The sequence below is a fragment of the Cervus elaphus genome, chromosome 2 (genome assembly GCF_910594005.1).
Source record: "Cervus elaphus chromosome 2, mCerEla1.1, whole genome shotgun sequence".
Taxonomy (NCBI): Eukaryota; Metazoa; Chordata; class Mammalia; order Artiodactyla; family Cervidae; genus Cervus; species Cervus elaphus.
Genome location: NC_057816.1, coordinates 9301830 through 9326002, shown reverse-complemented (window position 1 = coordinate 9326002; position 24173 = coordinate 9301830). Strand labels below are relative to the sequence as shown.

Genomic DNA, 24173 nt, shown 5'->3' with positions numbered 1-24173 from the left:
TTTATTACTTTTTTTTTTTTTTTTGGTCTACACTGTGTGGCATGTGGGATCTTAGTTCCCTGACCAGGGATGGGACCCAAGCCCTCTTCAGTGGAAGCACAGAGTCTTAACCACTAGATCACCAGGTAAGTCCCTTCCTCTACAATTTTTTGGAGGAGTTTCTAAAGGGCAGGTGTTAATGCTTCTCTAAATATTTGATAGAATTCACCTGTGAAGTTATCTCTCCTGGACTTTTGTTTGTTGGGGGATTATTAATCACAGTTTTACTTTTAGTGCTTGTAATTGTTCTGTTCATCTATTCTGTTTCTCCCTGGTTTTGTCTTGGAAAGCTGTACCTTTATAAGGATTTGTCAGTTTCTTCTAGGTTGTCCATTTCATTGGCATACTGTTGTATTTCTGTGGTGTCCCTTCTAATTTTATTGGTGTGAGTCCACCCCTCCTTTTTTTTTTTTTGAGGAGTCTTGCTAAAGATTTATCAGTTTTGTTTATTTTGTCAAAGAACCAACTTTTAGTTTCATGGATCTTTGCTTTTGTTTTCTTTGTCTATATTTCATTTAATTCTGTTCTGATCTTTATGATTTCTTTCCTTGTACTAACTTTGGGTTTTATTTGTTCTTCTTTCTCTAGTTGGTTTAGGTGTGAGTTTAGGTTGTTTATTTGAGATTTTTCTTGTTTCTCGAGGTTAGATTGCATTGCTATAAACTTCCCTCTTAGAACTGCTTTTGCTGTGTTTCATAGCTTTTGGATCATCATGTTTTCATTGTCAGTTGTCTAGGTATTTTTAAATTTTCTTTTTGATTTTTTTCACTGATCCACGGATTAATAACATTTTGTTTTACGTTTTTGTGTTTGTGTTTTTTACAGTTTTTTTTTCCTGTAATTGATTTCTCGTCTCATAGCATTGTAGTTGGAAAATATTCTTAATACAATTTCAATTTTCTTAAATTTATCAAGGCTTAATTTGTGGCCAAATGTGATCTTTCCTGGAAAATATTCCATGTGCTCATTGGAAGAAAGTGTGTTCTGTTTCCTTGATAAATGCTCTATAAATATCACTGAAGCTATTTGATCTACTGTTTCATTTAAGGCCTATGATTCTTTATTAATTTTCTGTATGGATGTTTATCTCCATTGGTGTAAGTGGGTGTTAAAGTCTTCCATTTTTATTGTGTTACTGTCGATTTCTCTTTTTATGACTGTTAGCATCTGCCTTTAGGCTGAGGGGCTTCTATGCTGGGTGCATATATATTTACAATTGTTCTGTATTCTTCTTGAATGGTCCCTTTATCATTATGCACTGTCCTTCCTTGTCTCTTAATATTATTTATTTATTTGGCAATGCCAGGTCTCATTTGCAGCATGCAGGATCCTCAGTTGTGGCATGCAAACAGTTGTGGCATGCAGGATCTAGTTTCCTTGTCAGGAATCAAACCCAGGCCCCCTGCATTGGGAGCACAGAGTCTTAGCTACTGGACCACGAGGTAATTATTTTTCCTTGTCTCTAGTAACAGTGTTTATTTTTATTTTTTTAATTTTTTTTTGCATGTATCTTTTTTTTTTTATTGGTATACAACATTTATTTTGTACTTTTTTTTTTCTTTTTCAGTGGGTTTTGTCATACATTGATATAAATCAGCCATAGATTTACACGCACTCCCCATCCCGATCCCCCCTCCCACCTCCCTCTCCACCTGATTCCTCTGGGTCTTCCCAGTGCACCAGGCCTGAGCACTTGTCTCATGCATCCCACCTGGGCTGGTGATCTGTTTCACCATAGATAGTATACATGCTGTTCTTTTGAAATATCCCACCCTCACATTCTCCCACAGAGTTCAAAAGTCTGTTCTGTATTTCTGTGTCTCTTTTTCTGTTTTGCATATAGGGTTATTGTTACCATCTTTCTAAATTCCATATATATGTGTTAGTATGCTGTAATGTTCTTTATCTTTCTGGCTTACTTCACTCTGTATAAGGGGCTCCAGTTTCATCATACACACTGAGGAAACCAGATCTGAAAGAGACACATGCACCCCAATGTTCATCGCAGCACTGTTTATAATAGCCAGGACATGGAAGCAACCTAGATGCCCATCAGCAGATGAATGGATAAGGAAGCTGTGGTACATATACACCATGGAATATTACTCAGCCGTTAAAAAGAATTCATTTGAACCAGTGTTTATTTTGTCTATATTGTCTCATATGAGTATTACTATTCCAGCTTTTATTTGACTTCCATTTTCATGGAATATCCTTTCCCATCTCCTCACTTTCAATCTGTATGTGTCCCTAGGTCTGAAGTGGGTCTCTTGTAAACTCTCTCTCTCTCTCTCTCTCTCTCTCTATATATATATATATATATATATATATGGAGATATATATATAGGGATCTTACGTTTATATCCATTAATCCAGTCTACGTCTATGGTTGGAGAATTTTATTCCTTTACATTTAAGATAATTATCAATATGTATGTTCCTATTGCCATTTTCTTTTTTTTCCATTTATTTTTATTAGTTGGAGGCTAATTACTTTACAATATTGTAGTGGTTTTTGCCATGCATTGACATGAATCAGCCATGGATTTACATGTATTCCCCATCCCGATCCCCCCTCCCACCTCCCCCTCCACCCGATCCCTCTGGGTCTTCCCAGTGCACCAGCCCTGAGCACTTGTCTCATGCATCCAACCTGGGCTGGTGATCTGTTTCACCCTTGATAATATACATGTTTCGATGCTGTTCTCTCTAAACATCCCACCCTTGCCTTCTCCCACAGAGTCCAAAAGTCTGTTCTGTACATCTGTGTCTCTTTTTCTGTTTTGCATATAGGGTTATCGTTACCATCTTTCTAAATTCCATATATATGAGTTAGTATTGGTCTTTTTTTTTTTTTTTACTTTATAGTTTTATGTATTCAAAATGCGACCTTGTCTTCCTCTGCATATAAGTTGAGTGGCTTTGAATGTCTCTTCCCCTCTGACTTCTCTAACTAAAAATGCAACATTATAGAAGCAATCTTTGTACGGCTGAGTCCCTTTGCTGTCCACCTGAAACTATCTTGATATTGTTAATCTGCTATACTCTAATGCAAAAAGATTAAAAATATAAAATAAAAGCAATCCTTCATGCTATTTAAAAATACAAATTATAAGATTTTTTTAAAAGATTAAAGGATAAATTAATAAAACACAGTACATGTTGACTAAAAAAAAAAGTATACTGTATTGGTCTTTATCTTTCTGGCTTACTTCACTCTGTATAATGGGCTCCAGTTTCATCCATCTCATTAGAACTGATTCAAATGAATTCTTTTTAACGGCTGAGTAATATTCCATGGTGTATATGTACCACAGCTTCCTTATCCATTCGTCTGCTGATGGGCATCTAGGTTGCTTCCATGTCCTGGCTATTATAAACAGTGCTGCGATGAACATTGGGGTGCACATGTCTCTTTCAGATCTGGTTTCCTTGGTGTGTATGCCCAGAAGTGGGATTGCTGGTTCATATGGCAGTTCTATTTCCAGTTTTTTAAGGAATCTCCACAGTGTTCTCCATAGCGGCTGTACTAGTTTGCATTCCCACCAACAGTGTAAGAGGGTTCCCTTTTCTCCACACCCTCTCCAGCATTTATTGCTTGTAGACTTTTGGATAGCAGCCATCCTGACTGGTGTGTAATGGTATCTCATTGTGGTTTTGATTTGCCTTTCTCTGATAATGAGTGATGTTGAGCATCTTTTCATGTGTTTGTAGCCATCTGTATGTCTTCTTTGGAGAAATGTCTGTTTAGTTCTTTGGCCCATTTTTTGATTGGGTAATTTATTTTTCTGGAGTTGAGCTGCAGGAGTTGCTTGTATATTTTTGAGATTAATCCTTTGTCTGTTGCTTCATTTGCTATTATTTTCTCCCAATCTGAGAGCTGTCTTTTCACCTTGCTTATAGTTTCCTTTGTTGTGCAAAAGCTTTTAAGTCTTAATTGCTTTGGATTCATTTTTGTCCATCTTCTTTCTTCCATTTTTCTTTTGATCTCTTGTGGTTTGATTAATGTTGTGTTTGGTTGCTTTTTATTTTTTTTTCTCATGTATCTATTTTTTGCTTTTGGTTTGCAGTTCCCACGAGGTTTTTAAATTTATTTTATTCCTTTGGCTGTGGTGGATCTTCATTGCCGCATGCGGGCTTTCACTATCTGTGCTGAGTGAGGGCTGCTCTTTGTTACTGTACACAGGCTTGTACTTGCGGTGGCTGTCTTTGCTGTGGAGCAGAGGCTCTGAGTGCCCGAGCTCCAGCAGTTTCAGCCCGTAGACTCAGTAGTTGAGGCTCATGGGCTCTGGAATGCAGGTTCAATAGTTTCGTGTGTGAACATTGCTCAGTTGTGTGTGACTCTTTGTGATCTCATGGACTGTACAGTCCATGGGATTCTCCAGGCCAGAATACTGGACTGGGTTGCCATTTCCTTCCCCAGAGGATCTTCCCAACCCTGGGATCCAACCCACATTTCCTGCATTGTTGGCAGATTCTTTACCAATTGGGCCACCAGGGAAGCCCTCAGTAGTTGTGGTCATGGGCTTTGTTGCACCATGGCATGTGGGGTCTTCCTTGACCAGGGATGGAACTGGTGTCCCCTGCATTGCAAGGCAGATTTTTCTGGACCACTGGAGCACCAGGGAAGTCCACTGCCATGAGGATTTTATATAGTAATCTATATATGTACAAAGTTATTTTAAGTGGCTGGCCTCTTAATTTCAAATGCATTTCCATTCCCTGCATTTGTGTTCTCCTCTTCTCATAATTATTGCTGGTTTTGATATCATATTTGTATGATGATGTCTTATAGTTACTTTATGTTTGCCTTTACTTGTGAGCTTTTCCATTTGTGATTTTCTTATATCTAGTTGCCTCTTCAATACATCCCTTACCTAGAGAAGTTCCTTTAGAATTTTTGTATGGTAGTTTGACAGTGCTGAATTCGCTTAGTTTTTGCTTGCCTGCCAATTTTTATTTCTCTGCTTAATCTGAATGAGAGTCTTGCTGGGTAGAGTATTCTTGGTTGTAGGTTTTCCCCTTTAATCATCTAAAAATTATTGTCCACTATTATTTATTTATTTTTTTAACTAGGGACCATTTTTAAAAAGTCTTTATTGAATTTGTTACAATATTGCTCCTGTTTTATGTTTTGGTTTTCTGGCTGCCAGGCATCTGGGATCTTATCTCCCTGACCAGGGATGGAATCTGCCTCCTCTTGTTTTGGGAGTTGATATCTTAACCACTGGACTGCCACAGAAGTCCCTTTCTGCACTGTATTGATGAGAAAATGAGGCAGTGTATTGTGTTGGACAAAAAGTTTGTTTTTTTCTGTCAAATGTTACTGAAAATCCTGAACAAACTTCTTGACCAGCACAATCAGTGACTCATTCCTGTATTCAGCTACCAAGATCCCTGGAAGTGGCAGAAGTACTTACAACACTTGTTGGTGTTTGAGCTTATAATATTTAGGGACTTCTTTCTATTTTTTTAGAATATGTGCTATAAATATGCACTATGTGCACAAAATTGCCAAGCTTTGGGAGTAAATCGTGCTTGTGAGTGACTCTCAGGTTTAAACTTTGAAGTTTCTTGGAAAATTTCCTGGTGAATAAACAGAGAGCAGTTTGACTCCAAAGTCTGTGATCCCTTATTTATAGTACATGTTTTAAGTATTCATATTTTCCTAGAATTTGTATAACAGAACATGAATTTGTATTTTTGATCCAACAAGTGAAGTGGTGGATTTTAGATAAAAGGCAAAAAAATTTGTTGTCAAGAATCATGTGACAAATAAGCAAGAGATAGTTGACCGCACTTAAGTATAATTCTTTCATCAGGTGGTTAGTAGAATCTGCTGGGTCAGTACTGATAAGTACTGATTATCAGCAATCAACCACTCGAGGGCTTAAAGGAACATAAAAGTTTGCACAGAGACATGGAGTAAAGAATGCTGAAATAACCCAGAATATGGAGGTGAGCAGGAAAAGGAAGTGGTTATTGGGTTTGAGGGAAGACAAATGGTGACCTGCTTTCTCCTTATTGACATAGACAAACTGTTTTTCTATTAAAAACAGGGACATTCAGTTGAGAATATAAACTCAGTTCCTTCTCTGTCATGTCTGTCTCATAGAAAAGAAGTTTTGCATGTTCTGAAAATAGTGCTTCATTTAGCTCAGTTCCTGATGTGAATCTCAAGTAAATGTGCTCTCCTGGATTCCCTGTACCCTTCTTTGGCCTCATTTTCAAAGTATCAGTGTTGCTATATAATTTCCTTGTGTCTCCCTAGCTCCCTACACCATCTTTCATATTATACTCACACCTGTTCTTGCATGCATAATACGTTATACTAGAAAGAAAAGTAATGTATCTCTCTTGTCCTATTGGGTGCCAGCACTCATCACAATACCTGGTGCTATGTTGGAAAATGACACATATTTCTTGTTGTTAAAGGGTTTGACAGTGACCATGCAGGAGGAACTAGACACAGCACAGATCGAAACTACTGTTTGACTTGTTGTGCACACCCAACCTTTATAAAGGCATCTGTCTCCTGTCCTTTGTGAGGTGAGCTTCACAGAGTACATGACAGCTTTCAAAGGGTGGGGACATGAATCTATTTATTTCAAAGGTTATAACAGTGTTGTGAGAGACAGGGACTGACTTTGAGATAAAAGATGAAGAAATAAGACTCCTATGGGAATGATTACATTCTGTAGAGTTGGTTTTGTCATATCACACTGTCTGTCTCTTCACTGGAGATTAATGTTGAGAACTTCCCTCAAAGTACAGATTCTGGGGCAGTCCTAAGATGGTGGAGGAATAGGATGGGGAGACCACTTTCTCCCCCACAAATTCATCAAAATATCATTTGAATGCTGGAAAATTCCACAAAACAACTTCTGAATGCTGGCGGAGGACACCAGGCACCCAAAAAGGCAGCCCATTCTCATCGAAAGGAGGTAGGACAAAATATAAAAGACAAAAAGAGAGACGAAAGAGTTAGGGATGGGGACCCATCCCAGGGAGGGAGTCGTGAAGGAGGAGACATTTCCAAACACCAGGAAACCCTCACACCAGCGGGTCTGTGGGGAGTTTTGGAATTTCAGATGGCAACATAACCAGGAGGAAGAAAAAAAACAAAAACAAAAACACAGATTATGCACCTAACCACAACTCCCAGAGGAGAAGTAGCCCAGATGCTCGCGCCCACTAGCAGTGAGCAGGGGCTGAACAAGGAGGCACGGGTTGCATGCTTAGGGTAAGGACTGGGCCGGAATGCCCTGAGGACAATCTGAGGGAGCTAACATGAGAAAGCAACCCAAACTGTAGGATAGCCAGAGAGAGAAAAAGAGAGAGAGAGAGAACTTTCCCATGAAAAGCTCTAACCTAAGGCACAGCCTGCCCCACTCACAGAACAAAGGATTGAGCGAATACCAGAGGAGAGCTAGCCAACTGCAGACTGACCCTCCCCAAGCTGGAGGCAGGGAGGCAGGCAGGGGACAGCTGGAGCCAGAAGGCAAGGGGCAATCTTGGCTCCAGAGATGGCATCCTCCACCGAACTGCGAGCAGGCTCCCAGTTGCTAACCAAGTCTTCCTGGGGTCCTGGACGGTTGACATCTGCCAGAAGGGTCGCAGCCAGAGATCAGCTACCCAGAGGAGACACACAGCACACCTGAGATGGCGCTCTTGCTGCGCACCCAGGAAACTGAGCAGATGGGACTGGGGAGGTGATAAGAGGCACAGACCACCTGGGACAATGTGCTGGCCAAGCACCTGGTCGCCTGAGCTGCTCGGACCTGGGACAGGCACAAAACGCATGCCCAACCAAGTCTATGCCTTTGTGGAGTTCCTGAGAACCTGAACCTGAGCAGCTTAGACCTGGGAAGTGCACACAACCCAGGGCGTGCTTTGGACAGTTCCCCTGCAGAGAAACCTGGAGCCTGAGCAGTGTAGACCGGGAAAGAACACACACCGTAAGTGGAGGCAAACCCAGTGTGGCCCAGACACTGTGAGCACTCCCCACACATGCCAGTGATATTTGTTCACAGTGTTCCTCCCTCCCACAGCACAACTGAACAAGTGAGCCTAAATAAGTAACCACCTTTGCCCTCTTGTGTCAGGGTGGAAATCACACACTGAAGAGACTTGCAAACAGAAGAAGCCAAAATAAACAAAGAATAGGGAACTGCTTTGGAAGTGACAAGTGCAACAGATTAAAACCCTGTAGTTAGCATTGACTACACTGGAAGGGGCCTATAGACCTTGAGAAGAAGTGTAAACTGGAACAAGGAACTATCTGAAACTGAACTGACCCCACACTGCCTCAACAGCTTCAGAGAAATTCCTAGATATATTTTACTATTATCATTTTTTAATAATTTTTTTAATTTTTAAGCTCTTCATTATTCCTTTAATTTTCATTTTTATAACCTACTATTACCTTGCAAAAGAAACCCCTATTTTAAAGCAAATTTCATATATATATATATTGTATAATTTTTGTGATTTTTTTTTAATATTGTATTTTTGAGAGTCTAACCTCTACTCTAGATTTTTAAGCTTTGCTTTTTGGTATTTGTTATCAGTTTTGTACCTTTAAGAATCTAATCTTCAGTACCCAGTTTTACTTAAGAGTGTGGTCACTGGCTCGATTGCTCTCACCCCTTTTTGACTCTTCTTTATCTCTTCCAGGTCACCTCTATCTCCTCCCTTCCTCTTCTCTTCTCTACCTAACTCTGTGAATCTCTTTGGGTGTTCCAGGCTGTGGAGAACACTTAGGGAACTGATTACTGGTTAGATTTGTCTCTCTCCTTTTGATTCCCCCTCTTCTCCTCCTGGTCACCTCTATCTCCTTCTTCCCTCTTCTCTTTTCTGTGTAACTCCGTGAACCTCTCTGAGTGTTCCAGACTGTGGAGAGCACAAAGGGGATTGATTGCTGGTTAGATTGCTCTCTCTCCTTTTGATTCACCCTCTTGTCCTGCAGGTCACTTCTAGCTCCCTCCTCCCTTTTTTCTTCTCCATGTAACTCTGTGAACCTCTCTGGGTGTCCCTCACTGTGGAGAATCTTTTCACCATTTACCTAGATGTTTTATCATCAGTGCTGTATAGATGGAGAAGTCTTGAGGTTACTGTAAGAATAAGACTGAAAGCCAGAGGCAGGAAGCTTAAATAGAAAACTTGAGAACACCAGAAAACGCCCGACTCCAGGGGACATTAATCTACAAGAACTCATCCAAAGCCTCCATACCTGCACTGAAAGCAAGCTCCACCCAAGAGCCAACAAGTTTCAGAGCAAGACAAGCAAAGCTAATTATCCAAAAATGCAGGGACATAACCCTGAGCATTAAAATACAGGTGGCCAAAAGTCACACCAATCCCATAGACACCTCAAAACTCTTCTGTGTCTACTGGACACTTCATTGCTCTTCAGAGAGAAGAGATCCAGCTCCACCCACCAGAACACTGACACAAGGTTCCCTAACCAGGAAACCTTGATAAGCCACTCTTCCAAACCTCCCCACAGGGAGGAATCTCCACAATAAAGAGGAACCACAAACTTCCAGCATAGAGAAAGTGCAACCCAAATGCAGAAATCTAAACAAAATGAAAAGACAGAGAAATATTCAGCAGGTAAAGGAACATAATAAATGCCACCAAATCAAACAAAAGAGAAGGAGGTAGGGAGTCTATCTGACAAAGAATTCAGAATAATGATAGTAAAAATGATCCAAAATCTTGAAAACAAAATGGAGTTACAGATAAATAGACTGGAGACAAGGATTGAGAGGATGCAAGAAATGTTTAACAAGGACCTAGAAGAAACAAAAAAGAGTCAATCAGTAATGAATAATGGAATATTTGAGATTAAAAGCACTCTGGAGGGAACCAACAGTAGAATAACTGAAGCAGAACATAGAATAAATGAGGTGGAAGATAGAATGGTGGAAATAAATGAAACAGAGAGGAAAAAAGAAAAAAGAATTAAAAGAAATGAGGACAACCTCAGAGACCTCTGGGACAATGTTAAATGCCCCAACATTCGAATCATAGGAGTCCCAGAAGAGGAAGACAAAAAGAAAGGCCATGAGAAAATACTTGAGGAGATAATAGTTGAAAACTTCCCTAAAATGGGGAAGGAAATAGCCACCCAAGTCCAAGAAACCCAGAGAGCCCCAAACAGGATAAACCCAAGGTAAAACACCCCAAGACACATATTAATCAAATTAACAAAGATCAAACACAAAGACCAAATATTAAAAGCAGCAAGGGAAAAGCAACAAAAAACACACAAGGGGATTCCCATAAGGGTAAGAGCAAATCTTTCAATAGAAACTCTTCAGGCCAGAAGGAACAGCAGGACACACTTACAGTGATGAAAGAGAAAAACCTACAACCCAGATTACTATACCCAGCAAGGATCTCATTCAAATATGAAGGAGAAGTCAAAAGCTTTACAGACAACCAAAAGCTCAGAGAATTCACCACCACCAAACCAGCTCTTCAACAGATGCTAAAGGATCTTCTCTAGACAGGAAACACAGGAAAGGTTTATAAACTCGAACCCAAAACAACAAAGTAAGTGGCAACGGGATCATCCTTATCAATAATTACCTTAAATGTAAATGGGTTGAATGCCCCAGCCAAAGACAAAGACTGGCTGAATGGATACAAAACAAGACCCCTATACATGCTGTCCACAAGAGGCCCACCTCAAAACAAGGGACACTTACAGACTGAAAGTAAAGGGCTGAAAAAAGATATTTCATGCAAATGGAGACCAAAAGAAAGCAGGAGAGGCAATACTCATATCAGATAAGATAGACTTTGAAGTAAAGACTGTGAAAAGAGACAAAGAAGGGCACTACATAATGATCAAAGGACAATCCAAGAAGAGGATATAACAATTATAAATATATATGCACCCAACATAGGAGCACTGCAATATGTAAGGCAAATGCTAACAAGTATGAAAGGTGAAATTAACAGTAAAACAATAATAGTGGGAGACTTTAATACCCCACACACACCTCTGGATAGATCAACTAAACAGAAAATTAGCAAGGAAACACAAACTTTAAATGATACAGTGGACAAGTTAGACCTAATTGATATCTATAGGACATTTCACCCCAAAACAATGAATTTCACCTTTTTCTCAAGTGTACATGGAAGCTTCTCCAGGATAGATCACATCCTGGGCCATAAATCTAGCCTTGGTAAATTCAAAAAAATTAAAATCATTCCAAGCATCTTTTCTGATCACAATGTGGTAAGATTAGATGTCAACTACAGGAAGAAAAGCTATTAAAAACAAAAACATATGGAGGATAAACAACACGCTTCTGAATAACCAACAAGCCACAGAAGGAATCAAAATATGCATAGAAACAAATGAAAATGAAAACACAACAACCCAAAACCTATGGGATTCAGTAAAAGCAGTGCTAAGGGGAAAATTCACAGCAATGCAAGCTTACCTCAAGAAACAAGAGAAAAATCAAAGAAATAACCTAGCTCTACACCTAAAGCAACTAGAAAAAGAAGAAATGAAGAACCCCAGGGTTAATAGAAGGAATGAAACCATAAAAATTAGGGCCGAAATAAATGAAAAAGAAACAAAGGAAACTATAGCAAAAATCAACAAAACTAAAAGCTGGTTCTTTGAGAAGATAAATAAAATAGACAAACCATTAGCCAGACGCATAAGAAAAAAGGGGAGAAGAATCAAATCAACAAAATTAGAAATGAAAATGGAGAAATCACAACAGACAACACAGAAATACAAAGGATCTTAAGAGACTATTATCAGCACTATATGCCACTAAAATGGACAATTTGGAAGAAATGGAAAAATTCTTAGAAAAATATAACTTTCCAAAATTGAACCAGGAAGAAATAAACAATCTTAACAGATCCACCACAAGCATGGAAATTGAAACTGTAATCAGAAATCTTCCAACAAACAAAGCCCAGGACCTGATGGCTTCACTGGTGAATTCTACCAAAAATTTAGAGAAGAGCTAACACCTATCCTACTCAAACTCGTCCAGAAAATTGCAGAGGAAGGTAAACTGCCAAAGTCATTCTATGAGGCCACCATCATCCTAACACCAAAACCAGAAAAAGATGCCACAAAAAAAGAAAATTACAGGCCAATATCACTGATGAACATAGATGCAAAAATCCTTAACAAAATTCTAGAAAATGGAATCCAACAGCATATTAAAAAGATCATACGACCAAGTGGGCTTTATCCCAGGGATGCAAGGATTCTTCAATATTTGCAAATCAATGTGATATATCACATTAACAAATTGAAAGATAAAAACCATATGGTTATCTCAATAGATGCAGAAAAAGCCTTTGACAAAATTCAACATCCATTTATGATAAAAACCTTCCAGAAAGCAGGCATAGAAGGAACATACCTGAACATAATAAAAGCCATATATGATAACCCCACAGCAAACATTATCCTCAATGGTGAAAAATTGAAAGCATTTCCCCTAAAGTCAGGAACAAGACAAGGGTGCCCACTCTCACCACTAGTATTTAACATAGTTTTGGAAGTTTTAGCCACAATAAGCAGAGAAGAAAAAGAAATAAAAGGAATTCAGAAGAAAAAGAAAAAGTAAAGCTCTCACTGTTTGCAGATGACATGATCCTCCACATACAAAACCCTAAAGACACCACCAGAAAATTACTAGAGCTAATCAATGAATATAGTAAAGTTTCAGGATATAAAATTAACACACAGAAATCCCTTGCATTCCCATACACTAACAATGAGAAAACAGAAAGAGAAATTAAGGAAACAATTCCATTCACCATTGCAATGAAAAGAATCAAATACTTAGGAATAAATCTAACTAAAGAAACAAAAGACCTATTTATAAAAAACTATAAAACACTGATGAAAGAAATCAAAGATGACACAAATAGATGGAGAAATACACAATGTTCATGGTCAGAATTATCAATATGGTGAAAATGGGTATACTACCCAAAGCAATCTACAGATTTAATGCAATCCCTATCAAGCTACCAACGGCAGCAAACTAGAACAAAACGGTACCAACTAGAACAAATAATTTCACAATTTGTATGGAAATACAAAAGACCTCGAATAGCCAAAGCAATCTCGAGAAAGAATGGAACTGGAGGAATCAACCTACCTGACTTCAGAAGATACTACAAAGCTATAGTCATTAAGACAGTATGGTACTGGCACAAAGACAGACATATAGATCAGTGGAACAAAACAGAAAGCCCAGAGACAAATCCATGCACCTATGGACAACTTATCTTTGACAAAGGAGACAAGAATATACAATGTAGAAAATACAATCTAACAAGTGGTGCTGGGAAAACTGGTCAACCGCTTGTAGAAGAATGTAACTAGAACACTTTCTAACACCATACACAAAAATAAACTAAAAATGGATTAAAGGTCTAAATGAAAGACCAGAAGCTATAAAACTCTTTGAGGAAAACATAGGCAAAACACTCTCTGACATAAACCACAGCAGGATCCTCTATGACCCACCTCCCAGAGTAATGGAAATAAAGGCAAAAATAAACAAATGGGACCTAATTAAACTTAAAAACTTGCACAACGAAGGAAACTATAAGCAAGGTGAAAAGACAGGCTTCAGAATGGGAGAAAATAATAGCAAATGAAGCAAGTTACAGAGAATTAATCTCAAAAATATACAAGCAGCTCCTGTAGTTCAATTCCATAAAAATAAATTACCCAATCAAAAAATGGGCCAAAGAACTAAACAGACACTTCCCCAAAGAAGACATATAGATGGCTAACAAACATGTGAAAAGATGCTCAACATCACTCATTATCAGAGAAATGCAAATCAAAACCACAATGAGGTACCATCTCATGCCGATCAGAATGGCTGCTATCAATAAGTCTACAAACAATAAATGCTGCAGAGGATGTGGAGAAAAGGACACTCTTACACTGTTGGTGGGAATGCAAACTAGTACAGCCACTATGGAGAACACTGTGGAGATTCCTTAAAAAACTGGAGACAGAACTGCCATATGACCCAGCAATCCCACTGCTGGGCATACACAGCAAAGAAACCAAAATTTGAAGAGACATGTGCACCCCAATGTTCATCTCAGCACTGTTTCCAATAGCTAGGACATGGAAGCAACCTAGATGTTCATCAGCAGATGAATGGATAAGAAAGCTGTGGTACATATACACAATGGAATATTACTCAACTATTAAAAAGAATGCATTTGGATTAGTTCTAATGTGGTGGATGAACCTGGAGCCTATTATACAGACTGAAGTGAGTCAGAAAGAAAAATACCAATATAGTATATTAATGCATATATATGGAATTTAGAAACATGGTAACAATAACCCTATATTCGAGATAGCAAAAGAGACACAGATGTAAAGAACAGACTTTTGGACTCTGTGGGATAAGGTGAGGGTAGGATGATTTGAGAGAATAGCATTGAAACATGTATATTACCATAGGTAAAATAGATTGCCAGTCCAGGTTCGATGCATGAGACAGGGTGTTCAGGGCTGGTGCACTGGGATGACCCTGAGGGATGGGATGGGGAGGGAGGTGGGAGAGGGGTTCAGAATGGGGAACACCTGTACACCCATGGCTGATTCATGTCAATGTATGGCAAAAACCACTACGATATTGTAAAGTAATTTGCCTCCAAATAAAATAAATTAATTAATTTTTTAAAAAATATAGATTCTGGCTTTTAATTTTCTATAGTTTTCTTTGAATTTTAGTTGAAGTCATTCTTGCACAGGAAAGCATGAATATATTGAGATTATATACAGATAAATGAGTATTTCAATGGTTAAAATATAATGAAGGTCTTGATCAAGATAGAAAAATCTGAATTCCCCGGAAGATCCCGTAATTTTTATCCTGTACAACACTAATAAACGCCGCCACCACAGCCTCACTCTCATTTCCTCACTTCCCTGTTCTATGCACTGTTCTGATCTTCATTGCTATATCGAAGTTTAGTCTGATTTTGACCTTCAAATAAATGATCAAAGGATTCTATGACAGCCTCCTTTCCTCATGCCCATTCATGAAGAATCATTCATTCTGTTGCCTGTAGCAGTGGGATGTTCTCCTCCTTATTATTTTATTTTCCATTAGATGAATACACTGCGGTTTCTTTAAGTACTTTGATACTGGTGGACTTTTATTTACTTCCAGTTTGTATACAGATTATTTGTGTGCTAGCATAAGAGCTTCTTTAGTAAATCTTGTTCATTATCTCATGAGGGGATACTTTGGTACAGCCAGGTGGAGAAATTTTAAATGCAATTCTACAATTTTTGAAGACTCTAATGCAAAGAACGCACAAGGACAGTATAGATCTACTGCTAAGCTTAAGACAGTAATTATTGAATTGTACATTTTATCTCATCCTAGAAATATCCTAGTAGACTGCTTTTGCTTTTAACTGCATTGTGATTTTCCACCTTTTCAGTATTCACTAAGACAGAGACTTGTGTTTCTGAATCCTACACACTCAAAGTGGAAGGAAAAAACAGAGATAATGTTCAAGAGAGGAAGTGGCTAAAATTGCTGTGATCTGTGATGTTTCTTCTGCTGTAATGTCTAAGTCTCGTTCTCTCTGGGTGTTGTTCAGTCACCAAGTTGTGTCTGACTCTTTGGGACACCGTGGACTGTAGCACCTCAGGCCTCCCTGTCCCTCACCATCTCCTGGAGTTTGCCCAAGATCATGTCCATTGAATTGATGATGCTATCCAGCTGTCTTATTCTCTGTTGCCCACTTCTCCTCCTGCCTTCAATCTTTCCCAGTATCAGGGTCTTTTCCAATGAGCAGCTCTTTGCATTGGGTGGCCAAAGTATTAGAGCTTCAGCTTGAGCATCAGTCCTTCCAATGAGTATTCAAAGTTGTTTTCTTTTAGGATTTATTGGTTGGATGTCCTTGCTGTCTAAGGAACTCTCAAGAGTCTTTGCCAGCACCACAGTTAGAAAAACATCATTTCTTTGGCATTCTGCCCTCCTTATGGTACAACTCTCACATCCATTACTATCTCATGTCTCACACACTCTGGGTGTGGTAGATCATTAAAGTGGACTCCTGTTCCTTAGATGATTTCTGGGTAAAATGTAGACACCTGCCTCCCCCCTGCCCCCACCCGCAGTGGGAAACTTTGATTCCATTTCTGATGGTGCATGTTTGCTTTCCTGAATCCTTATATTTTCTCTTGGTCCTAAGAAATCAGATATGAAATTTAAATTTCCCAGAATTGTGTTAGACTCCAGGAAACTGTGCTCCCAGGTGATGGGGACACAGGTAGTCTCTTTTCCAGCTTCAATCGCGATTTGAGAAAAGAGAAATTCTTCCCAAGATTGGGGTTGTGGGACAAGAGAGAGGACTCCCAACAGAAAAATGAAAGCCCCCTCTTTGATCCCTAACCCATAATGTTGACTTTGTATAAAGATACCACAAAGGAGAGATTTTGAGATATATACACTCAAATAATTTTGGAATCCTTCCAACTTGGAGAGCTTTGAGCCTTCAAGTTAAAATCAGAGACTTGTAGTAAAGCAAAATAGGACACCCAGGCTGCACTTGTGGACTACCTAATAGTTCTGATTTTATGCTTTTTTTCTCTGTGTCCACAGGGAAAAGCCAAGTCCTCTGTGTGTTATATTTGCTTGACAAGTGTGTGCTGATCTAAAAGTTGTTTAAAACTCAACATGTATATGTGTTAATATACTGTATTGGTCTTTATCTTTCTGGCTTACTTCACTCTGTATAATGGGCTCCAGTAACAATAACCCTATAGGCAAAACAGAAAAAGAGACACAGATGTACAGAACAGACTTTTGGACTCTGTGGGAGAAGGCGAGGGTGGGATGTTCTGAGAGAATAGCTTTGAAACAAGTATACTATCAAGGGTGAAACAGATCACAAGCCCAGGTTGGATGCACTTGTCCAAGTGCTCAGGGCTGTTGCACTGGGAAGACCCAGAGGGATGGGATGGAGAGGGAGGCGGGAGGGGGGATCAAGATGGGGAACACATGTAAATCCATGGCTGATTCATGTCAATGTATGGCAAAAACCAGTACAATATTGTAAATAATTAGCTTCCAATTAATAAAAATACATGAAAAAAAAAACAACTAAGATCATAAAAAAAAAGAGATGCAGGTTCAATCTCCAGGTTGGGAAGATCCCCTGGAGAAGGGGCATGGCAACCCACTCCAGCATTCTTGCCTGGAGAATCCTGTGGAGAGAGGAGATTGCTGAGCTACAGTCCATAGGGTCTCAAAGAAACAGAAACGACTGAAGTGCCTATTTGTATATATATATTCCTTCCTTCTCTAGCCTCCCTCCCCCTCCCATCCCACCCCTAGGGTCCTCACAGAGCACCACCCTGGGCTACTTGGGTTATATAGCAGCTTCCCACTATCTCTTTTACACATGTGCTTACACACTCAGTTGTGTCCAACTCTGCAACCCCATGGACTGTAGCCTGCCATGCTCCTCTGTCCATGGGATTCTCCAGGCAAGAATACCAGAGTGGGTTGCCATGCCCTCCTCCAGGGGATCTTCCTAACCTGGGGATCGAACCCAGGTCTCCCACATTGCAGGCAGATTCTTGACCATCTGAGCCACCAGGGAAGCCCATTTGACACATGATGGTGTATATCTGTCCATAGGGTTGCACTGAGTTGGACATGACTGAAGCAACTTGGCATGCATGCATGCATTGGAGGAGGAAATGGCAATCCACTCCAGTATTCCTGCCTGGAGAATCCCAGGGAAAAAGGAGCCTGGTGGGCTGCTGTTTATGGGGTCGCATAGAGTTAGACACGACTGAAGCAACTTAGCAGCAGCAGCAGTGTATGTGTCACAGCTACTTTCTCAATTTGTCCTACTCTCTTCTTCCCCCACTGTGTCCACAGATGAATGGATAAAGAAAATGTTATACATATATCCAATGGACTATTACTCAGTCATAAAAAGGAATGAATTTGAGTCAGTTTTAGTGAGGTGGATGAACCTAGTGCCTGAGTGAAGGAAGTCAGAAAGAGAAAAGCAAATATTGTATGTTAAGGGATACATATGGAATCCCTTACATTTTTAATTTACCTCTTGCCTTCCTAAAGGTGTCATTGGTCAGAGGTCTGAAAAGCTCAAGTGAGAACAGCAAGTTTCAAAACTGCTTTTTCAGGTCTGTATGGTTAGGAAAGCCTTTCTCCAGCATGAGTTTCAATCCCATGGATTTTACTGGATTATAAAAAGGTGATGGTTAGAAGACCAGTTTGTATTTATGCAGCAAGTGCATCCCAAGTTATTTATTATTTTTATTTTTTTCCATTTATTTTTATTAGTTGGAGGCTAATTACTTTACAATATTGTAATGGTTTTTGCCATACATTGGCATGAATCAGCCATGCATTTACATGTGTTCCCCATCCTGAACCCCCCTCCCACCTCCCTCCCCATCCCGTCCCTCTGGATCATCCCAGTGCACCAGCCCTGAGCACTTGTCTCATGCATCCAACCTGGGCTGGTGATCTGTTTCACACTTGATAATATACAGGTTTCGATGCTGTTCTCTCAGATCATCCCACCCTCGCCTTCTCCCACAGAGTCCAAAAGTCTGTTCTGTACATCTGTGTCTCTTTTTCTGTCTTGCATATAGGGTTATCGTTACCATCTTTCTAAATTCCATATATATGCGTTAGTATACTGTATTGGTCTTTATCTTTCTGGCTTACTTCACTCTGTATAATGGGCTCCAGTTTCATCCATCTCATTAGAACTGATTCAAATGAATTCTTTTTAATGGCTGAGTAATATTCCATGGTGTATATGTACCACAGCTTCCTTATCCATTCATCTGCTGATGGGCATCTAGGTTGCTTCCATGTCCTGGCTATTATAAACAGTGCTGCGATGAACATTGGGGTGCACATGTCTCTTTCAGATCTGGTTTCCTTGGTGTGTATGCCCAGAAGTGGGATTGCTGGTTCATATGGCAGTTCTATTTCCAGTTTTTTAAGAAATCTCCACACTGTTCTCCATAGCGGCTGTACTAGTTTGCATTCCCACCAACAGTGTAAGAGGGTTCCCTTTTCTCCACACCCTCTCCAGCATTTATTGCTTGTAGACTTTTGGATAGCAGCCATCCTGACTGGTGTGTAATGGTACCTCATTGTGGTTTTGGTTTGCATTTCTCTGATAATGAGTGATGTTGAGCATCTTTTCATGTGTTTGTAGCCATCTGTATGTCTTCTTTGGAGAAATGTCTGTTTAGTTCTTTGGCCCACTTTTTGATTGGGTCATTTATTTTTCCGGAATTGAGCTTCAGGAGTTGCTTGTATATTTTTGAGATTAATCCTTTGTCTGTTGCTTCATTTGCTATTATTTTCTCCCCTTCTGAGGGCTGTCTTTTCACCTTGCTTATAGTTTCTTTTGTTGTGCAAAAGCTTTTAAGTTTGTTTAGGTCCCATTTGTTTATTTTTGCTTTTATTTCCAATATTCTGGGAGGTGGGTCATAGAGGATCTTGCTGTGAAAACATATGGAATGCTTCACGAATTTGCGTGTCATCCTTGCACAGGGGCCATGCTAATCTCTGTATCGTTCCAATTTTAGTATATGTGCTGCCTAAGCAAGCACTGCTTGCATTTTTAAACAGCAGGTTCAGTCGCGCGCGATCAGCGCTCGGGAAGGTGGATGGGTCTGAGCCTGCCCGGGGTGATCTCGTGGGCCCGCGTGTCCCCGCGCGGCGGGCGGAGGACTCTCCCCAGCCTGCCCTGTCGCGACAGAGCCTGCACTTAGCGTGTGAGCTGTCATCGCCGCTGCGCACCTGCGCCCGCGCCCTCACCCCTCCAGCCGCTGCCCCTGCCGGGAGGGGCAACCGCTGGGGCTAGCGGCCCGGGGGAACAAGTACCGCGTCCCCTCTGCTGCAGCCAAGTAGACGCGGCTCCCCGGGGACTCCGGCGGATACGGTGCCCTCCAAGACTTTCATGTGGTCCAGCTGGTGGCACTTTGGTTTGGAAGATGACACCCAGCGGTGGCAGACTTCTCATTGTTCACTCGCTCAGTTTGCGATCTTTGCGCTCTTTGCGATCTTATGGACTGTTGCATGCCAGGCTTCCTTATTTTTCCGGAGTTTGCTCAAACTCATGTCCATTGTGTACATGATGCCATCTGACCATCTCATCCTCTGTCAGCACTTCTCCTCCTGCTAGTGGCTGGAAAAGTATGGCATAAGTCTCATGTCTGTGTCTGCTTCCCCAAGGTCGAGAAATTATCTCCTTAAAAGGTAACATACTGTGCATGTTATGAATTATATCTGCTTGGTCAGTTATAAAGAAAGTAGGAATAGCACCACAGCAGCTGGATGAATGGCTGGGCAAGCACCACCACCAACTCCTCTCCACCTGCCCACCAGGTTCAAACTCCTTGGAAGGGTTTCTTTTCTCTCCTCCCCCTAACCCCCAAAATTGACTGGAGGGCCTCTGGTCTCCCTCCCCACCCCAGAACTACCCTCAACCTCTCACCGGAACAGCTACAGCCACCTTGGTAAGAAAAAGTGAATGAGAAGCTTTTTTACATTGGAAAACCATTCCAGAGGAACAAGTTTGTAGCAAAACCAACATATGGACCTTGGCACCAGGCAATAGCATCACAACCAAATTGACACAGAGACCACCCAGGAGCTGTTTGGGCAGCAAGAAAATACCACCAAGTCTTCCTCTTTTAGGAGAAGAAGGCTTTAAAATTGTCCTTCAGGAAGGCCAGAGAAGAGATTACTATCTTGGATGCAAAATGGAGCATGAACACTGGGATATTTCTTAAGTTATTTAAGAATTCTCCTTGGTCCATTGAAGAAGACATTCACCAAGGAAAGACTGAGCATGATGGATCAGAGATTTGCAAGAATTTCTTAAGCTTTTGCCAGAGTCAGAAGATATGAAGAAACTAAAAGCATTTAGTGGAAACACAGCCAAGCTGTCCTAGGAAGACCAATTAATTCAGGTGCTGAACTACTCACTGCAGATTGAAATCATGGTGCAAAATTAGAAAGAATTTTTGCCTTCTTCTCTATACACAGACGTGATGAGTCTCAAAACTGCTGCAAAGAGCTGATGTGTGTGAGGAACTACATTTGATATTATTATTATTATATACTTGGTGCTGCAAGAAGGGAATATCATGATTGCACAGGGGACATGCTAGCAATGCAGTGTGATTTAAACTGTCTTCTTTACTCAACTTGGCAGACACGGCAAATAAACCTACCTTGAATCTCCTTCATTGTTGCACGGGAAGCGCAAAAGAAAGATGCCCGTGCTTCTGAACTTTTCTGAAAAGTTTCATCGTGTTCTCGAGGATGCTAGATTATCTCTGGAAAATACGGAGGCAGGCTGCACTCTCTCCCTCTTTTTTTTTAAAATACAATTTTATTTATTTTTGGCTGTGCTGGGTCTTCCTTGCTGCATGCTGGGTTTCTCTCCTTGCAGGAAGGGGGGGCTACTCTTTAGCTTCTCAGTGCCGTGGCTTCTCTTGCTGCGGATCTCTGGGCTCTAGGGCGCTGGGGCTTTGGGATTTGCAGCAAGTGGCCCACGGGCTTAGCTGCTTCCTGGCCTTTGGGATCAGGACGAGATCTCTAAAGAACATCCAGCGGGGTGGTGAGTGGCTGTCAGTGGACGAAAATTTCCCTCAATGTGCCCTGGAAAAGCTGGGGTGCTGGAAGCAAGGACTCGGAGACAAGACGCAGTGTCTTCACGGACTTCTGTGAAGACAAAGACACCGCGTGACTGGACAAATGCCTCCAGATAGTCAGCGACTTTGTGTCGGATTCAGTGACGCGGTGAAGACCAACCGAGACCGTGAGGCGCCGGAGCTGAAGTAGCGTCCTTGGGCGGCTGGGGAGCCGGGGATCCGGCCGGAGCGGCAGTGAGAATGACTCGGGGCTGTTGACGGAGGGGAGCGCGGAGGACCGCCCGCTTTCCTCCAACCCAGGCCCATCAGCCGTTCCTACCAGACCCCCAACGCCCGCCGCTCCAGCCTCTCCCTGGGCGCCTCGGACCCCGAGCTTCTAACCTTCGCGGAGAGAGCTCCACTGGCAGCCCCGAGGAGGAGCTCAAGTTCAACAGCTCTGCCGGGAGCTGCTCCCGGCGGGACCCGCCCGGCGGAGCCTGGAGAGCCTAGGGACCAGGACCCCAGCCTCGGAGAGCCAGGAGGAAGCCCCCGAACCGCCTTGGCTTGGCCGAGCCAGTCCCAGCTCTCCCCGCACCCCCGGCCTGAGGACCCTCCGCCGTCTTACCCGGGGTTCAGGGCAGTGGCTCAGCATCCTCCTAAAGAGGAGCAGCGAGCCCGGGGTCTGGGTCCCGAGCGGTACCCTCTATTCTCGCCTTTGGCTCTAAGGATTAGGGCGCATGAGCTGGTGACGGGACTGGCTCACTTCTACTGCCAGGCTCCCACGGGCCCGGAAGAGCCAGCCACCTGACGGTGAATGACTTCAGCCCAGTAGAGCTGGCGTCTGTGAGGGGATGAGAGACTTAGTCCCCGGGCGCCTGCAAAGACAGCCTGACGCCCGTGCGGGCAGAGGTGCCCAGGGCGGGGGCGGGGAGATGGCGGGGCGGCCCCGAGGAGCCCAAGAGCGCGGCTCTGAGATTTGAGGGCAGCAGCCACCCTGAGAACCAAGATCCTGGCTCTAGGTTCTGTGTCTCAGACACCACTGACTGCTCGCTGCCCCTGGACTGCTAGGAGGAAACTGACTCCAGACCCAAAGCGGGGGACCCGCAGGATCCGGGCGATGGGGGAGGGCTCCGTGTCCTCCGGAGCCAGGGAGACCGGAGGCAGCCAGGTCTCCTCTAACCCCACCTGCATCCCGCCTGGGGAAGCATTGTTTTTGTGTTTTGATTTGTTCCATTATCACTGGGTAGGGAAGATCTCCTGGAGAAGGAAATGGCAATCCACTCCAGTATTCTTGCCTGGAAGATTCCGTGGACAGAGGAGCCTGGTGGGCTACATGGGGTCGCAAAGTGTCGGACACGACTGAGCACACACGTGCGTGTACACACACACACACACACACACACACACACACACACACACACACACACACACCCCTGGTCTTTGGTACTATAGTTTTAAATCCTGAATAAAATCAGATCAACTTTTTAAGGGCTGTTGGGCCACTGGGTTTTTAAAAACAAACCTCCCAAAATGAAATTGCTTTAAGGAGATTTTATATTATCAGGAAATTTTTGGGAAAAAAAATAGTTTTTTTTTTTTTTTCAGAAGAAAGGGGAAAGCATGTACTATTTCTACTCAGTGCCAGTTTCACTATTTCCCGTCAACTAATTGGGAAATGAGGGAATTCTTGAAATCTTTTTTGTTATTTAAAAATTGCCTCCAGCTTTTTCTTCCACTTTTGATCTCTTATTAGTGAAACTTTGTTTTAGATCTGACAGTGTTGGATAGACTTCAGCAAATATGATGTATTGGTGATGAATCCATATGGTTGATGTTACAGTCTCCCTCCCATAGAATGTTGCCTTCCATTTGAATTCATTTGGAAACTTAACTTCCATAAGTCAGATAAATTGAAAAGGCAAACTTTATGGTTGAAGAAGTAAGGCACTTGACCACAAAACCTCTTGTAAAAATAGTCCAAGTATGTATTTCCAGGACTCCACAAAGATGGTTATGAGAAACCTGAGCCATTTTTTCCCATCTCAAAAATTGTAGAAAGCCATGTACTTAACAATACAGGCAATAATGTTCAAAACATATTTGTAAAAGAGGTTAAAGTTTGTGGATTTGAGGGTAGCGCCAAGATCATGACCCTTTGGTGGGAGCCTAGAAACAAGGGCCCGAGTCCCTGTTTTTATCACTGATGCTGTGTGGCTTTAGCCAGTCACTCCCTCTCCTTATTCCTCTGTTTCCCAGTCTGCAGAAGTGGGGACATGGCCTCTCTCATGCCTTCAAGGGTCCTTCTAACTCCAAGAGTCCAAGTCATCATGAACAAACAAGAGCCCATCTCTGCTCTGGGATCAGCTTTCAGAATGAACCCCCAGCATCTTTACAGAAGAGATCTCACATAGAGGGCTGCTCAGATGAAAGCACTTCTTAG

General features: G+C 41.7%; 1 non-coding gene and 1 pseudogene across 1 annotated transcript; one reads left to right on the top strand and one right to left on the bottom strand.

Annotated features, from left to right (window-relative positions):
* Window positions 1-19598: 19598 nt before the first annotated feature.
* LOC122677661 lies at window positions 19599-19702 on the bottom strand. Its single transcript, XR_006335882.1, has one exon. It is a non-coding gene; the product is annotated as a U6 spliceosomal RNA (small nuclear RNA).
* A 668-nt stretch (window positions 19703-20370) lies between these two features.
* LOC122706039 lies at window positions 20371-24173 on the top strand (annotated as a pseudogene).